The 18,847-nt window shown below is 46.3% G+C and overlaps 1 long non-coding RNA gene across 1 annotated transcript in view; it reads left to right on the top strand.

The window, feature by feature from the left end:
* The window catches only part of LOC139079793 (uncharacterized), a 31,998-nt gene extending 15,506 nt beyond the window's left edge, over positions 1-16,492 (top strand). The window contains exons 2-3 of the long non-coding RNA XR_011533729.1: positions 7,414-7,548; positions 13,569-16,492. This is a non-coding gene — a long non-coding RNA (uncharacterized lncRNA). The remainder of the gene's footprint in view (positions 1-7,413; positions 7,549-13,568) is intronic.
* The last annotated feature ends 2,355 nt before the right edge of the window (positions 16,493-18,847 follow it).

Below are 18,847 nucleotides of genomic sequence, written 5' to 3'. Positions count from 1 at the left end.
TCCAATATTTCCTGAGCACCTTGTAGAACCATAATGATAATCATCATTTATTAAACACCTACTATATACCGAACCTCGTGCTTGGTGCTTTATGTATATTATTTCTTTTAATTTTCACAACCACCGCATCCACATCTTACAGATGAGGAGATAAGTTTTTTGTTTTAATTGTGGTAAAATACACCCAGCATAACATTTACCGTCTTGATCATTTTTAAGGGTGCACTTCACTGGCATCAAGTCCATATGCATTGTTGGGCGACCATCACCACCATCCATCCACAGAACAGTTTTTGTCTCTTGCAGAACTGAAACTCTGTAGCCATTAAACAATAACTCCCATTCTTTGCTCCTCCCCAGCCCCTGGCAACCACCATTCTACTTTCTGTATCTATGGATTTGACTACTCCAAGTGCCTCATATAAGTGGAATCATACAGCATCAGCATTTGTCTTTCTGTCTGGCTTATTTCACTTAGCATAATGCCCTCAAGGTTCATCCATGTTGTAGCATGTGTCAGAATTTCTTTGTTTTTGAAGGGTAAACAATACTCCTTTGTATATAGGGGGGCTATAAAGCAGTCTTGTCCTCAGGACATGGCGAAGCAGTTATAGAGGTTGCTGTACTAATACTTATGATGCAGAGAATAATAAATAATTGCATATGGATTAGGGCTAAGTGGGATGTCTGGAACAGAGTAGCAGGGAACCCAAGAGAGCTCCTGAGAGTGAGCGTGGCACCCCAAGCAGACTTTGTAGACAGGATGGAGCTGAAGCATCTTGGAAGGGTGAGGAGTGTGTTCGAGGAGAGGAAGCAACAGAAACAAAGGGCCGCCAGTGGAAATGAGCCCAGTAACTCAACTAAGAGGGACAAAGAGGACTATTGGAGTGACAACGTGTGTGTAGCAAGACAAGCCTTTCTCTCTCCCACTTTCTTGATGGATTCCCGCACTCAGTAAGACTCTGATGACAGCAGGGACCTTTGGTCATTCAATTCATGGTGAAGAAGGAGGATTCAGACACTCTTTTGACCCAATAATGAATCAGAGCGATGCCAGCAAGGGGTTAATCTTAGCTCTGTGACACTCCGTGGGAGTGGGATAAGGAGGTCAGCAGCCTTTTGAGGGCTGTGAGCATTTCTGCAGGTTGGGAGGGGCACAGCAAGCAGTAGCAGGAATGGGGGACAGTCTCCACATTTATTTGTAAAATAAACAAATATAGGGTGTCTGTAAGAAAAGCATAGAAAGTGTCTTACAGACTGAAGATGCCTCTGATGACTATGTATATTGAACTATATTTCTGGACTTATGGATACCATGTATATGGAGGCCAATATGGGAAAGAAATTTCTCACTGTTGAAGATGGAAGTTACAAATGTGGAAAGGAGAAATCTAGAATAAGCCCTTTGACGATGGAATGGAATTAGAGGTGTCTGTGTAAACTCAGTATAAATTCAGACATAAATATATCCTAGATCTGTCTACTGAGAGAGCCTGGGGCAGTGCCACCCAGTAACGGACAACACATTTAGTGCCACATCTTGGTTCCTAAAGTCCTAACTAAAAGGACTCAGAGTTCCTTGGAGAAATGGCTGATTCCAAAGCTAAGGCAGGGAAAATACTAGATGAGGCTGGAACACTTTGTGCCAGAAAGTAAAGAAGGGCCCGAGAAGATGGGACTCTGTCAAGAGAACATAGAAGCCAGCATGAGGCAGCTCCTACTGGCCAAATGGGGACAATCTTGGCATAAAAATGAATAATGACAGTAATATAATCTATTAAACAAAATAGGAACCCATGAGTTCCTACTGATATAAGTAAACAGATGAATAAATAAATGGAAAAAGTAAAACTTTCTCCTTAAAGTAGAATTCGAACTAACAAATACAGGAGGAATGATGGAATTAGAAAATCATCAATTGGCAATCATCATAGTAATTATTAATCCAACCAGGAAACATCAATGGATGTTTGATCTATTGAGTGAGAAAGTTTGATGAGGAATGGGATATTTGCATAGTCTCAAAGTATCTCCCTATAACGCAGCTTGTTAATTACACAGGAGGAAAAAGTAACTTTCTAGTGGAGACACATGGGAACCATTACCTTGATCATTTGATTTAAATTAAAATCAGAAGTCTTGGGGTAAATTGAAGTCATGTACCACTTGGCCAGATGCAATGAGAAGAACCCAGCATCACTTTCCTGATGTTCTTGTCAGAGAGGCACAGCCTGAATCTAAAAATGAGGGATCATCTAAAAAACCCACGCTGAGGGACATTCTACAAAATAATTGGCCTGTAATCTTCAAGTGTGTCAAAGTCATGAAAGAAAGGCACTGTTCTGGATTGAAGGAGACTCAAGAGATTTGACAGCTACATGCAACGAGTAATCCTGGATTGAGTCCTTTTGCTATAAAAGACATTATTGAACCAACTGGAGAAAACTGAATGGTATTTGAGGACTAGACGGTAGTATGTACCAGTGTTACTTTCCTCACTTTGATGGTTGTATTTTGATTATGACAAAGAATGTCTTGGTTTGTAGGAAATACACACTGAAGTATTTTAGGGTAATGAGACATCATGTCAGCAACTTATTCTCAAATAACTTAGGAAAGAAAATTCTTCGTACTACGCTTGCAACTTTTGCATAATTGTGAAATTATTTCAAAATAAAAAGAAAAAATATTTATTAGAATCTCCAAGTTAACATGCAGCATCAGAATCTGGGCACTACTCAGTAATGAATAATCGAGCAAAGGCACATCCTCTAGAGAATGTGACAACCGGGGGTGGGCATTAGAGTTCCAGCCTGGCCTTGAAGGACAGTCCCCCTTTGCCTTATTTCCCAGTGTTAGACACATTTTTAGTTTTCTCTTCTTCCTCTTAAGCAGATGATATTATGGTGTTTGGCAAGAGTCTAGAACGGAGGCTATGTCCACGCCTATCGGGGAAGCAGAAGCAGGTGGACTGGAGAAGCCGCTCCCAGACCAGCACCTACCTACAGACTCTGCATGTGTTGGAAAACGCCACTCAAAGTTGAAGCAAAAGGCAGTGTGTATACTCCACGGCGTTCAATGTGTTTTACTACATAATAGCAAGACGATTTGATCATGGAACATCGTCCTTCTCCCAGCAAAGACACCGGACCCACTCCTGGGGTTATAGATTGGTTTGGAGAAGTCGGGGAGAAGCTGGAAGAAGAGGAGGCAGGAGTAGAGTGTTATAAAATGTTTCTTGAGGAAGGTGGAGGAAATCAGACTTGATGGAGCAAGCACGGGGAGCCACGGCTGCCTCCTAGACGGGGTTCACTATGCTGCCTATGGCACTGGGAGGGATTAAGAAGCCTGACTCCGAGCAATGAGCTAGACTAACCCTCTATTTCCAAGGAGGAGGGTGGTGGGCTATTATACTATTCTTTTGATTAAACCCGGGGATTCAGAATTAATTAATGCATTTGGTTTGTCGTGAGAATTAAATGAATTAACACATGGAAAACAATAGCTGGTGCCCCGAACAATAAATACTAGCCAAACAAACATATAACAAGTCCCTAAACAAGACCTGGACTTATGAGAAGCAGCTTTTTAAAAATGCCTAAAGCCTTACCTAACCGCGTCAACTAAAGACCTACGAGTCTGCAGCCAGGGCACTGGCCCTCTTCTCCACCAACACCAGCATTGTTGACTGCTTTATTTTATCTGCGATGGCGCTTTCGCTCTAAGGAATTCCAGGGTTCTTTACAAACTTTAAATTACCCAAGAGGAATGAATCCTCACAAGCAAGAAAGCAAAATAAAGCTCCTCAACCAAAATAAACTCTCTCCACCTCTCATCTCCCTGTGTGCCAACCCCCTCACCTGAAATAACCCAGGCCAGCCTTCCCCACGCCTGCCCAGCTGCTGCCTCGCCAGATGCCACCCCTCTCCTGTGATCAGCTGACCCACTGCGTGTTGCTAACAAAGCCCGTGCACTTTAATCCGAAGGGTTCCTTTGGAGAACTTGAGCAAGGTGCCAGTCCCTCCTTAGTTTTTAATGACTGCCCTCTGACATCAACCACTTAGCATTCAAATCCATCCTGCTCACGGGGAACACGGGTTCTCCCGTCACGATGTTGGATGTTGATGGAGGCTTCTTGATGCTTGGATCTGCTGTGATCACACAGTGTTTGTGGTTATTGGTCTCCTGGGAGAAACAGCTCCCCTGATGATAAAAGTCCTGCAGATAAACCTGATTTTGCAGAGACCACAGTTCAAGACAGAGGGGGAGGCAGGAGCCTTAAGCTGGGATTTCAACAGCGGCTATTCCCCTTGTGCTCAAAACGCTATAAATAGAGATGAAACAAATATGTCAATTTCCAGGTTGCCCTCGGTTTGGGGAGGAGCCCGGAGCCGGCTCGACTTACAACTCACAGGCCAGTAAGGGGCGCTGTTGATTGATACACTGGGGCTGGAAGGCGGGGAAGAGAAGTGACCAGCGGATGTTTTCTGTGTTCTGCGGTCCTTAGAGGCTTCCCTCTTGGGGGGTGATCTGATTCGAGCCGGAAAACTGAAACAAGTGCTTCAGCTTCAGCGGTCTCACTGCTGTGGGCTCTCTGAAGCGGAACCCATCCCCACGGCAGTTTACCCTGCTGAGTCCTCCCTCGCTGTCCCTCTCCCCTGGTCCAGCCACCTCTTGATCCCCAACAGTGTGGAGGGCTCCATTCCGGCTTGCTCTGATTGCATCCAGGCTGTAAACGTCAGCCTCCTTGCTCCCCTTCTCTTTTCTCCTGCCTTTATGTTTATTTAGCCGAGAACTCTCAGGGGCGAAAACGGTCCTTTCCTGCACTTTCTGCCGCTGGCCCCCTATGTGGAAATCTACCAAGCGCTTGACTTGATAGATTACTAAAATTGTTGACCGAAGTTCTCAAATCGGGAGAGGAAGAAAGCAAAAAAGAGAGAGGCAAGAGTCGAAAGACATTGGCATTGCATCTTTATCCTACTTGTGATGGGACCTATACTTGTACTTGGATAATATGTGTTATACACATCGTCTTTTGAAAACTCCCTGGTCCCCAGTTAATCTGGGTCTTGTAGACAGCCTGCCTCCTTGCCCTGAGACAGGACCAGGAGCTGTGACCCAAGGCGGGAGGCTCCTCCTTGGCGAGCTCCTTTGCTGCAGGCCGAAACCTGTGTGCCTTGGGAAGGCACTTAGAGAGGCCCTCAAAAAGAGGCTATAGAAGTGCAAATTATTAATAGTCGTTATCACACTGATGCTCACTTCAAACCCCATTGGCCGCAGATGAAACAGTCGAGGCCTCTGGCTATTTGCTTGGGTTTCTGCTGCTGTACTCTCTCAAGAGAGGACGACACCAAACATTCGATGTTTGAAAACTCAAGATCTTGACATTCTTTTGTTTTTATCAGCCAAGCGAGGGAACCTGGGTTGCGAGGGAAAGGTGCGCTTTCTCTTGAGCTGGCAGTGAACCAGTTAAATGAATACCGCTTCCCTTTCTCTTTTTGAGGTTATATTTGAAGATAAAAGTGTCCCTATTAACATGCAGATTTGGGTGTCCATTTGCAAAGAACAGAGTTATTTCAGACGCTGTATGGGAATCCTTTCTGTATGTGTGTCTTTGGGGCTGGAAAGTCCGGCTGTCTCTTCTAAGATTGCCCATAACTCTTCAGATGTCAACAAATCATTGAAATGTGTCAGAATGAGGGGAATGAAAGATAATTATTCCAGCCGTGGAGAGCTACTTTGAAAGTGAATAGAATCTGTCAGATCGTCTTTTGGAAACAGCAGTTGGCTGCTTGTCTCGGCCATATTAAATGGATCTATCTAGAGCCCAGCGAGGTTGTCTGAGATGGCGGTAATCAGCTTAAGTTGGTTTTGGTGGAGGGAAAAAAGGCACTAGAAACGGGGCAATTACTGAGTTGGCGTGGAACAGCCGCCCTGATATGGCGAGGAGGGGGCTTCTATTCAGTTCCTGAAAAATGGAATCTTACATTCTTTGTGAACGAATAAAGAGCAAAGTCCATAAGGACTTGGTAATTTCCAGATGGGGTGGGTGTGGGGCCGCAGAGCAGACTTCAAGGGGATCCTGTGGCCTGGGGTGAGCGCAGTTCAGTCTCCTCTCAGGAACTGGACCAGGAATGGGAGGACAGAGCGACCTGGAGGCTGGATAAGGTGGATACCACGTGCTTACGCCGAAAATGAAAACAAAGGCTCATCAGATGTGGGTTATGTTCTCAGGTAGCAAAACGTCAAGGAAGTGATTTTAGACGAATGCTCAGCATTATATAGAAGCTGGAGTTATTTCTGCTTCTCCCATCCCAGAGCCAGATTCCGGGGAACTTGAACTTAGCTGTTTGTGGAGGAAACATAAGATCCCAAAAGGGAAGGCCAGGAAAGGCATGGCCCGGGCGCAGACCTAGACTTTCGGTGCTCCCTCCGAACAAGGCTGCCAGAAGGTCCCAGAAGGATAGCCAGCTGTGCAAGATCCAACACCAGGCCACACTGCAGTGTACCATGAAAGAAGGTCTGGCAAAGCTTATAGTTAGTCTGTGGCTAGTGTAACTGTTTATGCGCTGTGCTTCTCTGTTAAAAGTAAAGCTGTAAAGTAGATGACAATTTGTCCCAGTTTCAGACTTTCTTCATTTGCTGACATAGTGGGAGCCCCCAGTGGTCTGGGTGGTGCTGGCCTTTGGGAACAGGGCAAAGCAGACTCCTCCTGTCACAGGAGCTTGGGACAGGTGGCTGGGTGGCTTTGCCATCTGCGGCACAGGACTCCATGGCTCCCAGCTACAGACACTTGTCTGCCACCATAACAAGGAGTTGTCCTGCCCCACCTCTCTTCTCATATTTGGGGCAAGTCAGGTGGGGAGGGGCCTTCTTACCCGATGTGGACTGTGCACTCTGGCCCGGTGGGGTTGCAAGGCCTTGTCGTGCATGGGGTCAGGCACTGGGTGTCCCCCTCCTGTCCCTCCCTGCCCTCTGCCCAGCCCCTGACATTTTTATATGTAGAAAGCCTACCCCAAACAGGCAGCTACTGAAGGTGGGGGACCCTGCCTGCTCCGAGGACAGAATGATATTCTGCCAGTCTGCTGTGTTTCTGCAGACGCTCATGCCATCCCGGTTATGGTTTGACCAGGGACTGTCAGCCTCTTGCCATAACCAGTGACCAATGTTGCACACAGGATCGCCCTCTCAGAATTCCAGGGGCCCCTGAAGAGTTTTATCCTGTTGTCCCTGCTCCCCACAGGGCAACTTCCTTGCCAACACAGAGCTCTCACTGTCCTTCTATGTCCTTTCCTAAGGCGGGGTGGGGCAGTGTAAAATTCTTCTGACTCGACGTGTGGATTCAGGGTGGATTCCGACACGCAGTTTTTTAAGCCCTGTTTGTTTACTCACTCCGGGCGTGTTTCTCTGCAGGGCTCCGGCTTCAGAAGGAGTTCCAAAAACGGCTCTGAGTGCCACCAACCAGTCTTGGAAAGGCGCGTGAGGACCCTCTGCCGATTTCTGCATCTTGGCTCTTGTTTTCTTTGGCCGAGGCCGACATCATGTGGGGTGAGTGAAATGTTTGGTGCTGGGCTCCTCAGGGCGCTGGGCTTCTCTCCAAGCATCCAGAGACCCAGGTTGTCTTTGGCCTGGCCTCTGTCAGCAGTTAGCTGCTTGCCCCTGGGCAAGTCCTTTGCCTTGATTGACTTCAGGGTGAATTTGAATAAGAAAATAGATTTCCCTTTTATCATGGTTCACGTGTTTGTTTACATGGCAAGGTTGGTCCCATTTTACTCATTTTCTGGCACACTGCCACCCACTGATGAGTTTCAGAGCCATAAAAATGTGGCTGAAAACAAGAAAGTGCACCCAGACTCCCACTGAGGCCACCACAGGCAAGGCGTATGAGCATTTCTACCATGTTTTGCTAGCTGAGGAGGACAGAGTCTAAAGGTGGCTTGTCCACCTACGGCTTGGGTCACCTACTTCTGTTCAGAGGCCCGAGAGGGGCAGATGCCTTCCATTAGGAAATGGGGACACAGGAGGGGAGCCCTACAGCCCTTTCCATTGCACACAGGCTGGGGAGGAGGCAGTGACAGGGTCCCCAGGGCTCTCAACTCTGCATGCGATTGAGGCCTATGGCTCCCCCCCCAACTCTATTGTCGTCACAGTGAGAAGAATTTGTGTGGGCCCCTTTTCACTCCCTGACAGGCCCGTCTAATGAGTTGTTGTTTCATTGATGGATCCATATATCTGTCCTCAATTTTTCCTACTTGTTAAGAAATTTTACTTTTGCACTTGTGGAAAGTTTGTTTGTTTGTTTTAACTTTATCTTGATCTTTAAGGTAAAAAGTTTTCCAAATGGAGAACAGCGAGAGGGGAGGAGTGAGATCTATTTCATCCAGGAAATATTTTTCTGAATACCCCTCAAAATCTTCAGAAACACGTTAGAAAGACTGACCTAAGAGTCTGAAAATGTAGGTTTTAATCCCAGTCTCACTTTCTAGCTCTGTGACCTTGGGCATGTCAGTCAGCCTCTCTGAGCTGCATTCTCCTTCTCTATAGAATGGAGATACTAAGACTTACCTCGCCTTGGATATTATCCAAACAAATGACCATATGTGAAGACAGCTTGTAAAAGGGAAAGAACCGTACATATGGAAAGCGTTGGTCTTAGTAGTAAAACCAGATAATCTGATGAGAATGACTCGTTGGGTCATCCTTGTTATGAGTTACATCTGATAATAAAATAGTTATGAAAAAAATATACTTTTTAGATCATAGAAAAATACAATTGTATTTTAGTCACAGAAAAGACAGCCAAGGTTTCCGCCTGTCCTATGGGCCCCCTGCACCTGTTAATGGGAGAACAGCTTCTAGTCAGTTCTGGGCTCCAGAAGCAGTACTGACCAATTAGAAGGGAGAAGAGTCTTTCTCCTAGGTCTTATTGGTTACAAGAGGTGTCAGTCATTGCCTGTCCACTCACAACCCTGTAATGGGATTAAATGGCCACTGTCTACACTCTCTGACCTGTGCCCCTAATTTCTAACTAGTTTTTCTAGCTGCAAAAGATGAGTGGGACCCTCTGATTGATGTCAGGGGGACTGGAATTGGAAGAGTAAGTTAGCCAAGTGAAGGCAGATGAAGCAGCAAAAAGGGCATGTGGGGCTCAGGGTTTGGTGGCCAGTGAGGGTCATGTGTGAGTTTTAGGAGGGAAGCACGAGTGTGGAGTGGGTTCCCAGAAAGACCTAGAAACACCATGAGGGGAAGGCAGAGTGGCTGCCTGGGGCCTCCACCTTCCTGTGTCTGTGCCTCAATGTCTCCAGACTCTGAGTCCCCTTCTCCTCCAGGTGACTGGAGCGAGTTTCTGTTCCAGACATTCTCCTGCCTAATACCCACCTCAGGGACAGGGGGTGGATTTGAGAAGTCCTGACAGGCTTCTTAGGACTCAAAAGCACAACCTGGAAGAGGGGAGGTCGGAAGAGGGGAGGTCTGATCACTGAGACCAGCTCCAGCTCTGCCACAAGCTGCTCCTTGGAGGGGAAACCTGTGTCCTTTGCAGGAGAACCCATCCATGGGTCAGGGGCACCTGGGAGCCTGGCCATAGGCAGGGGAGGTATTTTTTTTCTGTAGATCTAATGACATCTTGGTTAGACAACTGCCTATTTCTGTCACAGCATGTACAAGGGAGCCTGCCTTTGTTCAGTCTTCCACAGTGAAAGCGATGATCAGGGATGTGGGCAAAGCATATAGCTGGTTAGGGACAAACTGCCTTGTTGGCGGAGTAGCTGGGAAGGGACAAAATCTTGTTGGTGGAGTAACTTAAACCTCATGACTAACTAATGGTGGGTTAGCGTATCCTCAGAAATGTAGACTGTATCACATTGTTCCTTCTGTGTGAAGGGCAGTGGGTGGAACCAAATTGGTTGTAATAATAATAATAATAATAATAACACTGATAGCTAGGTTAATGGCCCTTGAATTCACAGCACGCACCTAGTAATGATATATGCTAGGCTCTGCAGTAAGTGCTTTACATTAACCTTGTGAGGTAGATCATACAATTATCCCCATTTTGCAGAGAAGGAAACTGAGGCCCAGAGCCACTAAGTGGCTTACCGAAGTCCCACAGCTAGTGGGTGGCAGAGCTGACCATATTCTGACCCCAGCGTCTGGGCTCTTGAGTATGACATGACATGACCTGTGTTGTCACAGAATCCACAATAAATAACCACAGACCACAACAACCCCACAGCTGGGGTTAGTCAAATCATCCTTCATATTATATTTTTTTAGCCACAGACTTATTATGCCCAGGAAGTTCTTAGGGAAAGGGCTTACTTTTTCTCTTTGGCTGTAACTCCTTCAGCCTTTGGCATGGACCTCCTTCTCACAGCGGGTGTCCAGGAAGTTTAGCTGGCCAACTCTCCCTTACGAGGTTGATGTCCTCCCACCAAGGAGCATCAGCCGCTGACAGTGAACCATTACTGGGAAGCATACTTTTTATTTGTATTACTTTTGGCAGTACAAAAGGATTATGTGTTTTTGGTTTAAAAATGTGAGTAGTAACAAAAGGCATGCTGTAAAAGTGAAAAGTCCCCCACTTTCCACCTTCTGAATGGGTTGATGTGCAATCCTCTAGGTAATTGTCTGTATCGTTAGACGTAGATACAGATATAGGTGTAAAGCGTGCTACGCATAGGGCCCCCCGCCATTCTTTCCATCGGGTGTGCTGTAAGTTGTTCAGTTGGTCCCTATGGGTGGATATTTTGGTTATCTCCAATTTTTCACTTTTGCAAATAATATTATAATCAAACGCCTTGAACATAGGTTCTCACACACTTGAGGGAGTAGTTCAATAGGATATAGTCCCAGAAGTGGAATTTCTGGGGCAGAGGGTATAGACATTCTACGTGTTGGTAGAGACTCCAAATCACTCTCGAAAAAGCTTGTTCCAACCCACACTGCCACCAGCAGTATTGGAGAGGATGTGACCCCATGCTCCCATCCCAAAGGTATCTTTCTAAGTTTAAGTACATCCCTGTTTGCCCTTAGCTTGACTTGTTATGGGTCCTGGCTCCCAAGTCGGCGTTCATTTGCACGGATGGTTGTTACTCTGGGAGCAGGTTTCCTACTAAAATTAACCAAGATTCATGGGAATAATGTTACCTGAACCATAGCTTCCACATTTAAGCATTAAAAATAAAACAAAACCCTAGCCAAGCAGAGGTGGAGATTTGTGCATATGTACTGCATATTTTACGTATTTCCAAAGATATAAAGTCTGGAAGGTTTTCCATGTGGAAACTTCCATTAGCTTTGCATGTGCTGGGAACACGTTAAATTTCTACTGAAAATGTCAGAAGGAGTCATATGAATGATAGTTGAACTTATTTTAATCATGTCCTGCTAAATGGCTTTACCTACCTGTTACAAAATTTGGACTGTAAAGGGTCCAGAGCTCAATGTATAGTTGGTTAAGTATGGCATTTGTGGTCATTTTTATGAAGAATTGTTCTTCCCTAGGCTCTGGGTCTGGATTACGTCCTCTCGACTAACTGACTTTTTGAGAAAACTCAGCATTCATAATTTCAACCAAATGGCTTCATTTCAAGAAGTGAACCTGTCATAAGTGCAGACATTACTCTTAATTGCAAGCAATTAAAATCTTGGGAATGATTGAAAGTGGAGCAAAAGTAAATAAAATCATTTTAACATATCAGGCCAGTATCAATGACTTTACACCTAACATATGGCTATTGTGCATGTGGTTTCTCATTGTTTTTTTTATGATTGTCACAAGAATAACTTAATATACAATTTTGGCCGGTTTCATGCTGCGTGAAGAAAATGCTAGCATGAGATAAGCTAGAGAGCAAGCCAACTAGTAGTATGGTAGACAGTCTAATTTTGCCGAATTATTTGGGCTTATGTAAAATAATAATGATAATAATAAATGCTACTATTATCAAGGGTCAATGTGCATTTCGATGGATGCCTGGTACCCTGGAAGCTGTTTTCCTACTGAAACTAACCAGGAGCCATAGGAGCAATGTTACCATTAGCCATTGTCATTATTGTTATAGCTACTATTTATGGAATAACCCTTACCGTACGCCAGGCATTATGTTAAGTGTTTGTCATATATTTTCCAAATTCCTGTGAAAAAGAAAATGTCCCTTTTTACAAATGAGGCTAGAAACTGAGAGGTTAAGTGATTTGCCTAAAACGATGGGGCTGGTAAATCTTCACATGGGAATTCAACCCTCCTCCGTTTATTCCCAAACGTGGTGTTCCCATCACTGTGTTACGAGTCATCCCACAGGTGGGTCTTGCTGCAAAGGGATCAAACGCCTCCTTGCTTTGGGAAGCATTTACAGACCTTATTTTGTGAGGCAGTCTATGTGCAAAATGTTTCATGAACAAGAGTGGATCAGGGTTTCTTTCATGAAAAAAAACAAAATAGGAGTTAGAACAGGTGGAATGCTTAAGCCAAGCCAGCTTTTGGGTCTGTTCTTCACCATGTCTCAATTTCTCTAATGAAATTTTCCCACCAAACAGCAACACTCTTGGTTGTGGAGACTGAACTGGGTCTTTTCCGGAGAATGACACTTCTTCCATTGAAACAGCCCCTTTCTTGGATGGGGTGATGGGGAGGGAGTGTGTGTGTGTGTGTGTGTGCACTTGTTTGCCTAGTGAAGCGGGCATTCAGGTGGCGCAATGCTGTGAGTGACTTGTTGGGCTATTTGTGAAGAAGCTGGCAAACATGGGCCTTCTCCCTGGCAGGGAGGAGAAAGGCCCGCTTGTTTCCGAAATATCGGAAAAAAGGCTGGCGCAGGTGGGGCCCCCATCAGTGAAATGTTGTTGGAAGCGATGGCTGCAGGTGCTGCCCCTGGACACGGACGTGGGCTTCCTGGGTCGGGCGCTGCAGAAAGAGGACTGCCAATCCCCAAATAGAACTGCACTGTTGTCCCAAGGGTGAATGAAAAAGATGTTTCAGGGCTGTGGATGGCTCTGCATGGTTTGCCACGGAGGACAAAACGTCTCCTATAAAATTCCATTTACATAGTCCGATCTCACTTGGGCTTTTGGTGACCAGATTCAATTGTGCTGGTGTCCCCTGGGCAGTGTGATATCATAGCTTCAGAGGAAGGCTTTATTTAGAGGTCACACTAGTTTGTCCTGGGGATGTAGTCATTTTTTGTGTCACAGACAATGTTTTACTGTGGAGATATGAGCCAGATGGCTCAGCCACTTGCAGTCCGGAGCTAAACAGTGTCTGTATTGTGGGCGAATAAACAGAATCTATTGTCTGCTGCTCATGAAACTCTAGTGCCCACCACTGTTTAGAGATGAAGTATTTAATAAATTGTTAGGTCTCGCTTAATCTGTGAAACAACATCTCAGAAGGAGGCAGGCCTCCCCAAATATAAATCTCATGTGTTCTGAAAAACCGCCCCATCGCCACGTTTCTTGGGTTCTTCTCCTTCCCCGCCCCCATCTACACTTACAGTAGCGAAGGCTCTGATTTTCCTTTCTTTCCCACCGCAATCCATATGCTAATATGATCTGTAATCCTCCCCATGCAGAAAGATGAGGGAACAACATGACGCCTGTGCTGGACCTCCTCCGACTTTCTCACCCGCTCCGAGGCCCCGAGCAGCACAGTGCAGCCTTACAGGGGAGAGAACGTCCCACGGAAATGCCGCTTCAGGATTTGTTTCTTCCCTTCTGCCTGAGATTATTCGTCCTGCCTGAAGATAGAAGGTGCAGTGTCGGGCAAGCCCCTTTCACACGCTGAATTGGCTCCCGGCGGGGGGGCGTCTGCTCACTCACCCCAAACAACAACAACAAACAACACAGCCCGGCAACACGGAAAGATTACAGACTATTTCTCTCCCTTGGAAGCATGCATTTCGAGTGTCACTTTCTGAGCATTTATCACTCTTTGCTTCTGTTTCTTTTTTTTTTTCCCCCAGCCTGCATCTTGTCTTTTCTAAATGAACCACACTCTTCCGTTTAACTTCGCCCAGCTGTGGCTGGGTATATTGCAATGTCAGAAGTATTCGTTTCCTGCTTTAATTGCAGCCGAAGCCAACCTTGACTGGCAAGGAGAAAGCCACTGACAGGTTTGGGCTGTGTCCAGACCTCCTCAGACTTTCTGTCAGCCAACTGTTTGACAGTATATGCAAATGCATGCAAATGTGGGGACACTGGCCGAACACCTGCAGAAAGTGACCATCTCCGCTCTGGCTCGGCCTCCCCGTAACTGGGGGGTTTTGAAATGTTGCTCGGTCGATTACTGTCAGTTGATTATGCATTTGTCAGCAGAATGTTGGGCTGATAAAAACGCTCCTCTTTGTCCTGAAGAGCCGCAGAGCTCCACGTGGAACTGCAAGTGCCAGGGATAGTGGGATGGCTCCTGGCCAGCCCTTATGAGTCCTCCTTTCTGTCTCCAGGACCCTAGTGGCAGCATCCTAACTCCTGTGGGCTTGCCTGCATCGAGCAAGGCCTTCTGTTTCCCGGGGTGTAAAGACATAATGTTGGTGGTGGGGCAACAGAGTGAAAGGCCAGCTCTCTCCAGCAGCTGGAGCTTGGCGACTTTGAGCCACAGTGTGTCCTGGATTTTAAAAAGCCAGAGAAAAATCTGCCCGAGCTGTCAGGGAATTGGAAAGGGGGAGAGAGCCTGCCACCTCGAGTGGGAACCGAATTGCCAGCCACACACACCACCTCCAGACTGTGGGAACACTGCCAGGCGGCGTGACTCTGGCATCCACTTGCCGGCCAGCCATCTCGGCTCCCATCTGCTCAGGCCTCCGCTGGCCTCTGACAACCCCTCTCTTTAAGAGATGCTGGGACCAGCCAGTCGGCTGTTACTGAAAAGTTATGTGTGGGACTGTGTAGTTTCGAATTTGGCCTTTTTGACCGTAAGGCAAGTGGCCCAACCAGCACGGCCCCACAACTCATGGCTGGCGGAAAAGCCCTGGGTTCTGGGACCTTCCTTGAGCCGTTGCTGAGGAGGAGTAAGGCAGGGATACAGAAGAGCAATGTTCTATGCGGTCCTTAAACCTCGGCTCCCAGACCTGGGGAAAGCATTTTGTGTTTTTTTCTGCACCTGAGGTTTGGTTTTCCAGAAGAATGGGTCATTTTGGGAGGTATTGCACAAACCAGACTTCTAAATGCCCCCACCCTCTCTATCTATAGGTTGGAAGGACTTTGAAATATGGGCGTCCTCTTGTATATTTTTGGGCACCTGAATATGCACAACCTAGATATAGGACCACCATGTCCTGGGTGTCAGTTCCATAACCGACTCTGGCAACATCTGGGGAGTAAGCAGGCATCACTCGTAATGAACAAGTGAGTCAGTGTAGACTGCTGATCCAAGTAACTTAGACTCCAAAGTGGATTTTCTTTTCCCGAAGAATCATTTCGCAATTCACGCAATCAAATAATTGCCATTCTTTCTTGTACATGAAGAGAAATGAAAAGTCACAGTCTTTTGAAAGACTTACGATATTTGACCATCCACTTTTTTCCCTCTTTAGAGGGAAAAAGCATATCTTTAGGCTTCCCCAAAGCTGCTGTTCTGAGACCTGGTGGAAAATGGGAGTGCGGGCTCTCTGTGTTGAGACCGAGTATGTGCGGACATCTCCTGAGCAGCCTCGATCGAAACCCCGATGCATCTCCAAGGGGCCCGACAGATTGACTAGGACCAGAGGTTAATAACTGGTGAACATCTGGGCATTGATATCAGCACCATGATGGTGCCAAGGGCTTGTGGGGTAGTGGTTTTCCAGATATCGATTTATTCAGAGGGAGAAAGAGGGCAAGCTAAGCCCAGAAAGGTATATTGGGTACCTGCTAAGTACCCAGCATTGGGCATCTTCCCTGATGGAGAAACTGAGGCACAAACGCATTGATGGGAACTCGCTCAGCGTCATACAGTAGATCAGCTCGTCGTTAACAAGAGGTCCCCAAAGCCTGCTTCAAGCCCATCCACAGGCCTCCTGTCAATTATGTCACACAGTTTGTGCAATAAGGAAAACTCTTGGTGGGACCAAATATCCACAGAACCCAGGGAGATAACCGTGTGAAAGATAAAGGTGTCTTAAATTAGAATAAAGGAAGCTTCAAGAAGGGATGGAGACGTTATGAGGGAGGCCTCTGATCAGGCCCTCAGATCTCCGAATATCCAAGAGACTGATACTGTTTGAGGTCGTCATAACATCAGCATGGAACGAAAGTTGGAATTTCGTCAGCTGGCCAGTTGCCGGTGGATGTTTCCAGCCCCAGTGCCTAGCACAAAGGTGACTAGATCCTCCTTCTCTGCCCAGAAAGCCAGCGCCAAGGCAAGCTCCATGGGCACCGATCTTGTTTTACTGATTGGAAAGAGGATTTCATCATACCAGCAGTGATTCATAATGTACGGGCATCTCTTATTTAAATGAGCCCACTGTTTGCCTTAAAAAAATAAAAAAGGCCAGAAAGAAATAAAATGCCACATACATGAGACCATTTCATTTCTCCCTGGCTCTCTCTCTCTTTTAAAAATAAACCTTAGAACCCAAGGTAGTTGTATTTAAGCAGCTTTCATGTCTTTTCAGGGCTGTGTGCAGGGTTGTGGTCACTCAGGCAGCAGTAACTTTGAAAAAATGACCCGTCTACACCCAAACAATAACAGAATCCCCCTTTTTATGTTGGAAACGCCCACGGCTTTCTGTGTCTCTGCAGACTCCCCACGTAGATGCAACTGTTTGACCAGCCTTCCACTGAACAACCTAATTAAGGAAAAGAAAACGTGTCAGTTTCTGCCAACCTCACAAAAACAGAGCTGTGGGGGTAAAAAGGGTCGGCGAATTAACCCACATTCCTGAACGGGTTCACTAAAGCGAAGCCTGGCTTTGCAGCAATGCCAAGGGGAACCGCGCGCTGGATTGCCATTCAGATTTATCAAGCCATATTGTTCGGTAGATCATACTGAACACAATTAAGGCTGCAGTACCTCTGGGGGCTACAGCTCGGTGTGAGCTTAGCTTAATTTAAAAAAAAAAATCTTGTCACGACACGGTGCCCACCATTCACATTCTACACAGTTACGGAGACAAAACAGTTTTATCCCACCATATGAAAACAGCAAGTTGTTTTAGTTTTTCCCCTCGGCAGTATCCTGCCCGCCCTCCCTCCCTCCCTCCTTTCCCCCTCCATGAAAGCACATGCAATATGCAAAACGAATGTATACCCTGCATGCAATTTGTACTGGCCAGACCAAACCCGAGTTTAATCCTTTTATTTCATCCTGAGGGCGGGGAAGTGCCATACCTAAATCCTTCTTGGGAGCTGAGAAAGCGTGGCCCCCAGGAATCCTATTTCCTAGCCATCCTAGCCAATTAAATTTAGGTTTTTTTTTTTTTTTTTCCAGGCTTGGGTTTTGATTTTGCTTCCTTTATGTGAAACCAGGATGGAACTTAGTGCCCAGAACTCTTCCCCCGACCCCCAACCCTCTCCCCACCCCCATCGGAGCCTCCCACGGTCACCGGGAAAAAGCAGGGGCTTCAGTGACAGCCAAAGTGAATTCGGAAACATCACCGTGCGTTTGGGGAGAAATCGGCTCGGCACCAGTTTGGTGTTGAGGCCATGAGATTGTGGTGTTTTTATTCCCAATGATTCCTTTTCTCTCTCTCTCTCTGTTTAACAAGTCGTCATATAGCATTATTCCATGCAGAAAGCGCCCCACCGTTGTCCCACATTCTGAGGCTAGAAACACAGGCTCAGGGCCACCCTCAGTCCCTAAGTTCGCAGGGAAGCTGATATGCCAGTGTTGGTAGGTTGGAGGCCTCCAAGTCACACACTGGAAGGAAGTGGGCTGGCCAGTCCCAGATGAGCAGAAGCACTGATGCTTTTCCATGGGGACAACGGGGGGCCTTACCTTTCCGAGCCTCCTGATATGCAAGGAACCTTCTGATTAAGAGGCATTTCTGCTTGATTTCTCCTGCAGGTTTTCTTCAGTGTGGAGAGATGTTTCCAGTTGAAGATTCAAATGTGGCTCAATTATCAGAAGACCATAGAGGCTGCTTTTGTTTGCTCTGCCACTTGGAAAAAAGATATTCAACTTTTGCTGGATAGGGTAGGAGCAGAGGAATTGGCAGAAGAATTAATAGATTAATTAATCTATTAATAGAAAAATAGAGCCCTGTGCGGACGGCAATGGTGGCACTCAGCATGCACTCTTTGCAGATGTGCACGGAGTGCCACAAGCCATTGTGACTTTTTCTTCTGATTTTAAAATGGCTTCTCTCTTGAGCTTGACATCCCACATCAAGTGGGTCCTCTGAGAGGCTTGAAAAATACTTCCAGTGCAGAAATTTACCACCAACTGTTTGAAACACACGCAAGAGACACTGGTCAAGGAAAGCAGAGAACATTAGCGATGAAATGTCATCAGGGGTTTCCATCAGACAATTATCCAGAGAGTTCATCTCAAAATAATTATTTTGTCCTAGGTATACAGATGTTTCAGGCAAAAGCCATCAAGCCTCGACACCCATGACAAGAAGAGCTTATCTTTTAAGGGTTCCTTCTATCTACAGAAAATGATCCACGTGTCTTCTTGGGGTGTTCGAAGATCTGGGACTGGCTTATATTTCTAACTTTATTTCCAAATAGTTTAGGCCTCCAAGGGGATTTTTCTTTTTGGTCTGAAGGGTAAAGCTTGTCCGGTTGGCACCCTTCATCTCCCCAGATGTCTCTGTGCGGTCCCCAGATGGTTCTTCTGGGGCCTGATGGAAAATCTGAGCTGAAGAGCTGCAGTGGGCACAAAGTCCCAGGATGCATCCTCTCCTTCAGGACCAGGGGCACCCGCCAGGGC

The sequence above is a fragment of the Equus przewalskii genome, chromosome 27 (genome assembly GCF_037783145.1).
Source record: "Equus przewalskii isolate Varuska chromosome 27, EquPr2, whole genome shotgun sequence".
In the NCBI taxonomy this organism is placed as follows: domain Eukaryota; kingdom Metazoa; phylum Chordata; class Mammalia; order Perissodactyla; family Equidae; genus Equus; species Equus przewalskii.
Note: the sequence above shows the minus strand (reverse complement) of the source record. Positions and strands in the feature narration are given on the sequence as shown.